Consider the following 13,313-nt stretch of genomic DNA (forward strand, 5'->3'; position numbering starts at 1 on the left):
ATATTCTTTGGTTAGCTTCTTGATGTAAACAGAGCTAGTTTTGAGTTTTCAATGTAAATTGCAAGCAATAATCAGTCTGAAGTTAAAAGGACAGATTTGTGAAGAAGCACTGTCCATAGAGCTGACTTGCTGGCCGACACCATGAAGCTAACTGCTCAAGAGGTGCAGTGCAAGACAATGGGGTTACTTAATTGGGCTTCATTCAAACCAGATAATGCTGGCTTAGTTGTTTAGTTCAAGGAAGTTTACAGACCAGATGGATACCATTACTTAGCGTATCAAAGTGCTAATGCTGGAAGATTGGTATACTCAAAGGGTCAGCTTCACAGCATTAATTGTGGAACTCTGTCTCCAAAAGTTTTTTAGACCAACTGTGTGAAGAGGTATTTGAAAAAATAGAACAAAAACCGTATAAATGTAGAGAACAGTCAGGCTGATAGGGAACGGTCCAGAAGCATTACGAAGAATGACAAAAAGATGGTGGACTAGAATCCATTCCCGTGACCTCAGTTTCTGTGATGGATGATTCCTTCATCTCCAACTCATTAGTATGTATTTTTGTCTGATAGGAATTGTATCTGTTTTTTTTACAGAAGTTATTTGTAATTAGGAAATATGTTAAAAATAGAAATCCTCTGTGAGTTTTAAATGTGTTGTAAGAATTTTGTGTAAATTTAAATGTGTATCACTAAAACTAAATGAACTGCATTTAAGCTACTTTATTTGCTGGAAGTATCATCTCTGTGATAAAGAGGGGGACCCAGCACTTAAATAATGGGTATTGGCAGCTAAAATCACCATGGAGAATAAACAGGTGAGTGAACTAATCTTTGAAGAGTAGGTAGTGAGCGTGCACATAGCTATTTATATTGGATAAGGCTTAGGATCCTTGTTTGAGTTTACAACTTTGCAGCCACCAAATCCAAAACCATCCCAAAATAATCTGTGCCACTGCTATTGGCTGTAAAGTGTTGAAGGCAAATCAAATTCTTTCTGTAAGTTTTACTCTTGGAAACAGTACAACTTTCACTACATTAAGTATGTTCACTGATTTAAGCCATCTTTTGCTTTTATTGTGCAGACCCACAACACAAACTGGATGAGGTGTGGAATGTGCAATGTAGAAATATCACAAGATCGATTCCACATTCAACTCCTGTTGCAATGAACTTTGAATTTCTGGTTTATTCAGTAGCATTGCTTCCACCACTGATCCCAGAAGCTATGGGATCCAAGTCCATTCTGATGGCCACACAAGATAACCAAGATCATTATGCTGATACAACAATGCATTGTAGCATTACTGGAGACTCTAATATTAAGATGAAGAGTTAAGCACAAGTCTCATGAGGTTCTTTTCTGCAATTCTACTGAAATGCCATTGAGCAGATATGTTAACTTCTTCACTGATGCATCTTGATCCAAACATTTGCAGCATTTTCTCTTCTTTTCCTGATACCTTGCCCACTCTCTCATGCACATGTTAAAGATCCAAGAATACAATCTATGAAACAGCTCATGCCACTGCAAATTTGCCTTCATGAGCTCCCTGCTCTAAAATCTATTACTAATGATAAAAAATTATATTTTTGTGGCTATTCTGCACTGATAGCAAACGGTTGGCTTTCAGCTCACCTTAGACCCAGAGTGGAACATTATCTCTATGAACAACAAAGCAAATTTTATTTCAAATACATCTATGGCCTAGTTACTAATTGTTGCTTTATTTCATTTTATAAATAAATCCTGATTAACTTGTTTCAAAAGAATCAGTTTCAGATGAGGTCAATTTCTTTCGGCTCCCATTAAAGCTGAGTCAATGGTATCTTTCTTGCATTACTTTTTAGAAATCCACATATTGGTAAACACAACTATGCCTGATACAAATGCAATAAGATTGGTCCAAAGTTATGAATTAATCTTCAATTCCAGTTCTTCAACAGCAAAGTAACAAAGGGAAATCAATAATGTAAATATATAAGTCACATTTAAGGAATATAGGAAACAGGTAGATAATGAAAATGCTTAAGGGGTTATGTGGCTTAATCCTGTTTTTATTTCTTACGTTCCTATGCAGGAATAACTAAATCTATAATCTGAAAAACAAAAAACAACAGCAGTATTATTTCTTCTTCAAACAATGTTCTGATGTCATTGTCAACTTAACTCTGTGGGAACTGTTTTGCCTGAGTCAGAGTATGATAGACTCCCTATAGCTGGGTCTGGGCTGGCACTTCTGTGCAAAGCTGATGCATGCTGTTTTGTCAGAAGTGTAATTTTTCAGGTTAGGTGTTGAACCAAGCACCCATCTGGCTTTTCATATAGATATAAAAGTTCCCATGGAAATCTTGACACAGCAGTTTCTCTTTAAATGTTCTGGCCAATATTCTCCCCATCACTCACATCACAAATAGCAGATTTACTAGTTATTGCTTCAAAACTAGGAAGATGCTTCGTGAAAATGATTTGGTTTCATGATTTCAATTACAGAAAACTTCTATTAATAACACCATTAAACATGTCAAAGCATCCCAAATTCATGAAGATTTATCGTACAATTTATTGATGTCATGTCACTAAAGAGAAACCAGGTGGGTGACCAAACATTTCCAAAAGACAGACACAGACAGACAGTGATACTTTATTGATCCCGAGGGAAATTGGGTTTCGTTACAGCTGCACCGACCAAGAATAGTGTAGAAATATAGCAATATAAAACCATAATTAAATAATAATAATAAGTTAATCATTCCAAGTGGAAATAAGTCCAGGACCAGCCTATTGGCTCAGGGTGTCTGACACTCCGAGGGAGGAGTTGTAAAGTTTGATGGCCACAGGCAGGAATGACTTCCTATGACGCTCAGTTACATCTCGGTGAAATGAGTCTCTGGCTAAATGTACTCCTGTGCCTAACCAGTACATTATGGAGTGGATGGGAGTCATTGTCCAAAATGGCGTGCAACTTGGACAGCATCCTCTTTTCAGACACCACCGTCAGAGAGGAAGCTATAAATGCAGGAAAAAGAAGTGAAAACACAGAGATTAAGAGAGGGAATCTAGAACATAGGATTTTGCCAGCTGTTGTCATAGCTGTAGTTGCCAGACAGATGAGATTTTAAGTTGAACAAATGCGCATTTTTTTAATTATTAGGAAGTAAGAGGACATTGTAAAAATAGGTAGAGAGAGAGATCAGGTGTGATGGATATTCACTTTCCAGGGTCTGAGGGGCTTTTTCTAAACTTAGCTTTCTAGCACAACTGCATGACCTTTCCAAAGGGTCAGAGTTGTTAGTGATTCATTAAGAATAATGTAGCTGCGTTTGAACTACTTTGTTAGCCAGAATTATCTTCTCCGTGGTAGGGAGGGGAGACCCACCAATCAACCAGTGGGCATTAGCAGCTAAACCACATTGTACAGGCTAGACAGCGGAGTAAATTATTCCTTGAAGAGTAGGTGGATACAATACAACTTCCCTATAGTGAGGGTACCCATAGATATCTATATCGAATTGAGCTTAAAATATTCTTTTGAGTTTAGGGCTTTGCAGACAAAAAACCAAACACCATCACATAGGCATGTAGAACAAACATCCTCAAACAAAAGACATTGGCATTGTAGTCCTGACGAAGGGTCTCGGCCCAAAACATCGACAGTGCTTCTCCTAATAGATGCTGCCTGGCCTGCTGTGTTCCACCAGCATTTTGTGTGTGTTGCTTGAATTTCAAGCATCTGCAGATTTCCTCATGTTGGCATTGTAATAATAATAGGGGCACTAGTAAACCATAAGCACATTTTCATCATTTAAAAAATATATCTTCAAACTGCACTATTTCAGTTTGTACCTTCGAACTCTATCTTTACAAAATATTAAAATTAAAAGCTGACATTGACAATGATGAAGAGTTGTTTTAATTTACATAAGGTGGTTCAGTTATGGGAAGAAACTTGCCTTTGTACAAGGTGCAACTGTAACATTGTAAAAGTTTTATTTTTTAGAGATACAATGCAGAATCAGCCCATTCAGCCCACCAAGCTGCGTTGCCTCAGGGTTAGGCAGTGCTGCTTATAACCCTGACTAATCAGAGGACAAATTAAATGACCAATTAACCTGTTAACCCTGTACAACTTTGTGAAGTGGGAGGAAACTAGAGCTCCCAGTGGAAAGCCATGCATACACTGGAAGGGATGTACAAACTTTCTTACAGAAAACGCTGGAACCGAACGCTGAACTCTGATGCTCTGAGCTGTAATAACGTTGCACTGTTATGCTACCGTGGCGTCCCAAACAGGACCAAGTAATAAAGTGAATGGTTTGTGATGCTAGTTGGTAAAATGTTTCCTTGATTTCAAAGGGAATCACTCTTACCTTACCTCTAGAATTCAGCTATTTTGATCCAACCTGGATTCAGTTTGTAAAAAAATTGAGAACCAAGTGGTTCTGTGGAACCCTGAATGGGAGTTGGAGAACAGAGTAATGCAGGGTAAAAGAAAAACACTCAATTGTGGTTTTATACACACTGCCCTGACTGATTAGTCATCAGTAAAGTGATGGAAGGTGCTATTATCAACACAATCAAATTATACTCAGTGTTTGCAGAATTCTGTAATATCATATGGAGCTTATCGACTTAACTGAAAACCGGCTTCAGTGATTGTGGGGCTCTTGAGAAGGATCTAAGACCTGTCATTGATTTGTCACTTCTTACCAGAGTACGTACCTTAAAAGAATTTTCTCAGGAATAAGACTGATTTCTATAAAGATTCCTGATAATCTGGTCGAGAATTTTACATAACAGAGGTTTAAAGACATTTGCTTTCATCTTGCTGAATGGGTTCACTGTCTGCACTTGTCACTGAAGTAAATCACGATTTTGTTGGCATTCTGATAGGTTTTCCTGCTAAGAGCACTAGAACCTCATGGGGCAATAAAGTCATGAATAACATCTCCATTATTCTACTATATGCATCTGATTTTTAAGTTTGCTGAAGACATGAAAATTGATGGTATTGTGGGTAGTAGGGAAGGTAAAATGGATATAGATCAGTTAGAAATATAGATAGATAAATAACTGATAGAGTTTAATATAGGCAAATGTGAGGTATTGCATTTTGGAAGGTCAAATGCCGGAATAATATATGCAGTAAATGGCAGGGCTTAGGGCTATTTGTGTACAGAGAGATATGGGAAAGTAAGTCCGTAACCCCCTGAAAATGGCAATATGAGTAGGCAGGGTGGTAATAAAAGCCTATCACATGCTTGTCTTCATGAGTCAGGGTGCTGAATATAAAAGCCAGCTCATCATGTTGCAGCTCTATTAAACTTAAATTAGGCAACATTTGGAATGGCAAAAAATACTCGTCCTTCAAATCTCCTATAACCTTTTACCCTCTCACCTTAAACCTCTGTCCATGTGCATTTGACCTGGACAAAAGACTGTGATGATCTACCCTACCTATCTGCTTCTGATAATTTAATATACTTTATCAAGCCATTCCTCAGCCTCCTGAACTCCTAACTCCCCTTAAAGTTCACACACTCCAATCCAGGTAACATCCTGGTGAATTTCTTCTGCACCAGCTTCACATCCTCCATATCTTCTCTATAGTGTGACAACCAGAAGTGCACGTAATAGCCCAGATAAGGCTGAACCAACATTTTCTACAACTGCAGTGACCATACAATTTTTATGGGGTCAATCTCATGTTTGATGAGGGTGAGCATGCCAAATGCCTTCCTCTCCACCCTGTCCACCTGTGTTCCCCTTTCAGGCGACTATATACTTGTACCTCAAGATGCCTTTGGACAACGATGCTCGTCAGAGCCCTGACATCCACAGTGTATGTACTGCCCTGGTTTAATTTCCCAAAATGCACCACTTCTTATTTATCTGAATTAAATTCCATCAGCCATGCCCGATTTCCCAATTGATCCATATCCTGCTATAACCTCAAACAACCTTCTTCATTGTCCACTATGCCACTAATTGGCATCAGCAAACCTACTGATTGCACCACCTACATTCACATCCAAATCATTAATGTTTACAACATAAGCAAAGGAGGATGAACGGCGACTTATTAGAGTTGCATAAGAAGCATCGATAAAGTGGGCAGTCAGCGCAAATTTTCCAGAACGGAAAGGGCTGACGTGAGAGGGCATAACTTTAAGGTGATTGGAGGAAAGTATGGGGGGGGGGGGGGGAATGCAGAGGTAGATTTTTCTTAAACACAGATGTGATTTTTTCTAATGGGATTTGCCCCAAAACCCTGACAAATAACATTTTGATACTGAAATGCTGGCGACTGATCCTACTTCAGTTCTCCAAATTTCACCTCTTTTTTCCCAAGAAGATAGCACAATATTAGCCCACCAAGGGTTAGAAATGCATTGTTTTTCTAAAAAGCAATTTTTTTTTGTGCAAGCATATATACCGGTAATCAAAAAGAAAACATGACTATTTTACTAGACAAAAGTGAGGTGTTTTGATCATAGTCCTGAAATTTAGACATTGTTTAAATATATGCATGACAAATGTCACTGATTGTTAATTTTGCACTGTGAATCCAATTGACCTGTGAGTCACAGGTCAACTATTTTCATGGCATTATTTAGTTTAGATTGAATTTTCTTGTTATAGAGTTTTGACAACCACTATGAAAATAATGAAGTATCAGATTCAGAATAAACTTAAACAAGAAAAATTGCTCCTTTGCTGCCTTAGTCTTGTTATCTGTAATGCATAATAATTTCCAATATTTGTGCCCAGTCTTTTCACATCATACATTGTTCCTTCAGGAGGATAATATGCATTTTTTCTCTCTACATGCTCACCCCGGTATTGTGGATTATACTGTGTAAATATCATATTGTTTAAATTTTCCCTACAACATTTGAACTTGATCAAGAATGTGGCTACTGGTGCACAGCATATATTTTAAATTGCAGAGAGCTGCCTTAAACTCACAGTCTCCAAGAGAGGAACATGCAGGTTCAAAGTCATTTGAAATGTGTTCTACTGCATAACAACCTGCAGTTCCAAGCATTGGCATTGTAGATTTAATGTGGATACCAATAATATGACTGTAGTTACTTTAAAACTTTTAAGTTGTATGATTTCTCCTGTTTGGAGAAATATTTTCTATCTCTTCATTGCAAATTTCAGGACAAATTGTTAAGTAAATTCTCAATCATGTTGCAGCCAGTATTGATGTGCTAATATAAAGGCTGAATCTGTCACATCCATGTTACATCAGAAATGAATAATACATGATTCCTCTTGGCTTCCTCCAGAAACACCCACTATCATTGAGGCCATCCATCAGTCAATTCCATTTACTGCCAAGAGCATTGGATAAGTGAAATGCTATTGTATCAGACAACATCCCGCACATAGTCCTTAAGACCCATGTTCAAGAGCTAGCTGCATTTCTATCCAAAATATTCCTATACAGTTTCTAACAATATGGAAGGTTGACCAGTTGTGCCTGGTCACTAAAAAAAGCAGGATTCATCTAATGTGGCTCATTAATGTCCAACCAGTTTACTCCCAATCATTGGAAAGCTGCTGGAAGCTGCTGTTGACAATGTTGTGAAGTGGCATTCACTCACCAGTGCCTTTCCCACTGATGTCCAATTTGGGTTTCAATAGGCCAACTTAGCTCCAGATCTCAACACAGTCTTGGTGCAAATATGGACCAAAGAGGTCTCTATTCGGGAGCAGTGACCACCCTTGACACCAAGGCAACATGTGATTGAACATTCAGAGTTCCTGGTAAAAATTAAAGGCAGGGGATATCAATGAAAAATAATTCCAATGACAGGAGTCATATCTTGCAAAAAGGAATATAATTAAAATTAGAATAAATAAGTTATCCTAGTCCCAGGATATCACTACAGGTGTTCCTCAGGGCAGTCTCTAAGGTTCAAAAATCGTCAGCAAACACCATCTTTCCATCACTAGATCAGAAATGAGGATTTCTCTGATGATTACACATTGTTTAGTTCCACTCAAAGGTATTTACTAATTGAAATTACTCCTGCTGATGTGCAGCAAGATCTAGACAACATTCAGTCATGGGCTGATAAGTGGCAAATAACATTTCATGTATAAAAAGTGGCAGAAAATGACCACCATGAATCTAATCACTTTCTTTGATAGTCAATGGCATTTTCATCATCAAGTCAGCACCATCAAATTGCTGACAGTTACCACTGTCCAAAATGTCAGCTGACTAGCCATATAAATATAATAGATATCAGAAGTTGGGTATCCTGCAGCAAATGACTCAACTCTTGACACCCTAAAGCCTTACCAGCATCTACAAAGTAGAAACACAGAAAACCTACAGCACAATACAGACCCTTCGGCCCATGATGCTGTGCCAGTTGTACTTATTTATAAATTACCTAGGGTTACCCATAGCCCTCTATTTTTCTAAAGTCCATGTACCTATCCAGGAGTCTCTTAAAAGACTCTATCGTATTAGCCTTCACCATGTCGCCAGCAGCCATGTCCATGCACTCACCACCCTCAGCATAAAAAACTTACCGCTAACATCTCCTCTGTACCTACTTCCAAGCACCTTAAAACTGTGCCTTCTCATGCTAGCCATTTCAGACCTGGGAAAAAGCCTCTGACTATCCACACGATCAATGCCTCTCATCATCTCATATACCTTTATCAGGTCACGTCTCATCCTCTGTCGCTCCAAGGAAGAAAGGCCAAGTTCACTCAACCTATTTTCATAGGGCATGCCCCCCAATCCAGGCAACATCCTTGTAAATCTTCTCTGCACCCTTTCGATAGTTTCCACATTCTTTCTGTAGTGGGGTGACCAGAACTGAGCACATTACTCCAAGTGGGGTCTGACCAGGTTCCTATGTAGCTGTAACATTACCTCTCGGCTCTCAAACTCAATCCCACGATTTATGAAGGCCAATACACCATACGCCTTCTTATCCACAGAGTCAACCTGTGCAACAGCTTTCAGTATCCTATGGATTCAGACCCCAAGATCCCTCTGATCCTCCACACTGCCAAGAGTCTTACCATTAATACTATGTTCTGCCATTATATTTGACCTACCAAAAAGAACCACCTCACATGTATCTGGGTTGAACTTCATCTGACACTTCTCAGCCCAGTTTTACATCCTATCAATGTCCCGCTGTAACCTCTGACAGCCCTCCACACTTTCCACAACACCTCCAACCTTTGTGTCATCAGCAAATTGACTAACCCATCCCTCCACTTCCTCATTCAGGTCATTTATAAAAATCACAAAGAGAAGGGGTCCCAGAACAGATCCCTGAGGCACACCACTGGTCACCAACCTCCATGCAGAACATGACAAATCTACAACCATTCTTTGCCTTTCGTGGGTAAACGAATTCCAGATCCACAAAGCAAGGTCCCCTTGGATCCCATGCCTCCTTACTTTCTCAATAAGCCTTGCATGGGGTACCTTGTCAAATGCCTTGCTGAAATCCATATACACCACATTTACTGCTCTACCTTCATCAATGTCTTTAGTCACATTCTCAAAAAATTCAAACAGGCTCATCAGGCAAGATGAAGCCATGCTGACTATTTCTAATCATCTTATGCCTCTCCAAATGTTCATAAGTCCTGCCTTTCAGGATCTTCCCCCTCAACTTACCAACCACTGAAGTAAGACTCACTGGTCTATAATTTTCTGGGCTCTTTCTATTCCCTTTCTTGAATATGGGAACAACATTTGCAACCCTCCAATTCTCTGGAACCTCTCCCATCCCCATTGATGATGCAAAGATCATTGCCAGAGGCTCAGCAATCTCCACCCTTGCCTCGCACATTAGCCTTGCGTACATCTCATCTGGTCCCAGTGATCTATCTAACTTGATGCTTTCCAAAAGCTCCAGCATATCCTCTTTCTTAATGTATATATGCTCAAGCTTTTCAGCCTGCCATAAGTCATCCATACAATTGACAACATCATTTTCTGTAGTGAATACTGAAGCAAAGTATTCATTCAGTACCTCTGCTAGCTCCTCCAGTTCCATACACACTTTTCCACTGTCATATTTGATTGGTCCTATTCTCTCATGTCTCATCTTCTTGCTCTTCACATACTTGTAGAATGTCTTGGAGTTTTCCTTAATCCTGTTCGCCAAGGCCTTCTCATGACCCCTTCTGGCTCTCCTAATTTCATTCTTAAGCTTCTTCCTGCTAGCCTCATAATTTTCTAGAAGTCTATCATTACCTAGATTTTAGACCTATTTGTACGCTTTTTCTTCTTGACTAAATTTTCAACAGCCTTTGTACACAATGATTCCTGTACCCTAACCATCCTTTCCCTGTCTGATTCAAACGTATCTATGCAGAACGTCATGCGAATACTCCCTGAACATTTGCCACATTTCTGCCATACATTTCCTTGAGAACATCTGTTCCCAATTTATACTTCCAAGTTCCTGCCTGATAGGTTCATATTTCCCCTTACTCCAATTAAACGCTTTCTTAACTTTTCTGTTCCTATCCTTCTCCAGTGCTATGGTAAAGGATGTAGAATTGTGATCACTATATTGTGGTATTGTTGATGCCAAATATTACAGCAGGATACAGTAAATATGGGCACTATCTCCAAAATGCTTTCTGACTCAGAGACCTGACACCTGACCAGGTTCATTTCCCAATACCAGCTCAGCACAGCCTCTCCTCTTGTAGGCTTATCTACATATTGAGTCAGGAAATCTTCCTGAACACACCTGACAATCTAAACCCCTTGCTCTAGAAAGATGCCAATCAATACCTAGGAAATTAAGATCTCCTACCATAACGACCCTCTTATTATTACACTTTTCATGAATCTGTTGATGAATAAACACCTCCTTCATTTAGATAAAATTATTACAATATATCTCTCATGAAACAATATGTGTGATTTGATCGGGGCAAACTAGATCTGCGACCTGAGTCAATAAACAATACAGCAATTGATTGCACTGAACGGAGCTAAAATGAATATGTGCCTAACACTTCTGATGACTTTAGGAGCTGGTTCTTCACATTCTGTGTTTTTTGCTCATTTTTCTTCCTGTTTGTGTGATTTGTTTTGTATTTTTTCCCCCCGAGTTGCGGATTTGATGGTTTACTTTGAACATTTTCCATGGTTTTTCTTTGTTTTATGGCTGTCTATGGGAAGACCACTTTCAGGGTTGCATACTGTATACATATTTTCACAATAAACAATCTTTGAATGGCTGAACTTTTTTATATTAGTTTAAGTGATTGCAAATTACATAATTTTTAAAATATATAGCATTTATAAATATGGCTGATTCATAGCAATTTGTATCAAAGTACTACACTGAAATCTTTACAAGCTATTAAGACCAAAGAGTTCATCGTAATTTAGGAGAAAATAGCCTCTGGTTGCTTTAATTATGAATTCAAAGTACTGATTTTGCAAAATCTGAATCCAGTCATGGTCAGCATTTTAAACACATTTAGTATTTCCCATAAAAACATAGTTCCTCCCTAACTTTAGGAATTTCAACACTTAATATATATTAGTTTTTTTTCTTTTGTTGACATAATTGCTTTTGTGCACAATTTATCTGGTGGATACTACAAACTATAGCACTATTTCTGCTTGTATTCTCTGCAATTTCACTACCAAATAACCATGTACTTTTCAATTCAAGACAAAATGATTTATGCTCTAAGATGGTTGGTGGTGGTGGTTGACATCTGTTTGTCTTGAAGGACAATGGGTGATGTTGACCATCATCACAAACCTGGGCAGAAGGTATGGAGATCCTGAGATGCCCAGTCGTCAAGATCCCCCTCTCACCCTCACTACAGTAGTCCAAAGGAAAGCTTGTGAAGCAATATGTTTGGCACCAACTTGGCTGCAGGAACTGCCAGAAGGATGTTTAAAAATGTCCAACCACCTTAGGGGCTTCACTCCAGTATGCTTTCTGGGTTACTCCCATGAACTTCATCATTCATGAGGTTTCCCACAAGGCAGTGGGGCTAATTAAACATAGCTGGGGATTTGGTTCATGAGCACCAAGGCATGTCCATAGACCAGTGGGCCTGTGTGCTACATGTGCAGGGGCCAGACCTCCTCTTCATCCTCTGTAGTTCAGCCTGAGTCTGAAAGGAGTTCAGTTTCCATGTGTTGCCAGCGAGGAGGCACTACATGAGGCTTGCTTTTGAAGAGGCAAGGAGAGACTTGTACTTTCAGCTCTCCTTTTCACAAGACTTTTAGCCAGCAATGGAAGCTGAAAGTGAGAGCGATCAGCACTACACTACCACATTAGACGCATCACAACAACCATTTAAGATAGTCAATGGATAAACCCAACTCAGTCAAAAGCTTTGTCATGTATTCGTAGTTTTGATACAGAAGACAAGGTCCCATTGCCTTTCATAATCTGATAATCTCTCACAAAAGGTTTTACCTTTAGAAACCATGTACAGTATGTGTTGAATAAGTTCAATATGGATTATAGCAAAAACAAATTATCCTATACTGTAGAACAACTATCCATTCACATGGACACATTTTTGCAATCTTTACAACCGCAGAGGGAAAAATTACAGTTGAGTACCAATGAGCTGACCAGAACCAATATTTTACAATTTATAGAAAATAATGTAAATCAAAAGACAACAATGATATAAACTGGAGCAAAACAAAAACATACTGCTTGAGGAACTCGGCATCTTTCGGCAGTACGCAAGTTATCAACCACTTATTTTCTTCACAGATGCTACTCTACCCGCGGAGTTCCTGCAGTGGTAATGTAAATCAAATCTGAAATATTTTATTTTCTTGATTGGGATGTATGTAAATTGTAAATTTAAGTGAAGTTGAAATGCTTCAGTGGCTGTACTAATTTCTATTTAATACTTTGTTTAAGCAGGTTCTTACTAAGAATTATTAAATGAGCAGAGCAGAGACAGGTTGGCAAAAACATATATCATTTATAATTTTATAGAGTTCATTAATGTAGTTCAAAATGAAATGAAACAATGAATGTTATTAAAAATGAATAAGATTTCACTATTATAAAAACAATGCATTACTTATGTGTAGAAGTCATACTTAACAATAATGCATGATTAGGAGTCATTGTTTTCTTGTATGAAAATGTATGGAACTTAGTTGTGGGACATCTCTCCTTGTTCAGCTATTATAAAGTATTATAAATGTATTTAAATACTTTCAGGGGAAACACATTACATCAAGTAGTAGTGGTGCTCTACATGCTTGAAATGTAACATTTAAAAATTGTTGCCAGAAATATTTCGTTTGGTCAGCA

The 13,313-nt window shown here is 38.5% G+C and overlaps 1 protein-coding gene across 24 annotated transcripts in view; it reads right to left on the reverse strand.

The window, feature by feature from the left end:
• Positions 1–13,313, reverse strand: part of LOC140730474 (neurexin-1) — a 1,634,325-nt gene that overhangs the window by 311,705 nt on the left and 1,309,307 nt on the right. The gene's annotated exons all lie outside the window — the stretch shown is intronic.

The sequence above is a fragment of the Hemitrygon akajei genome, chromosome 7 (genome assembly GCF_048418815.1).
Source record: "Hemitrygon akajei chromosome 7, sHemAka1.3, whole genome shotgun sequence".
NCBI lineage: Eukaryota > Metazoa > Chordata > Chondrichthyes > Myliobatiformes > Dasyatidae > Hemitrygon > Hemitrygon akajei.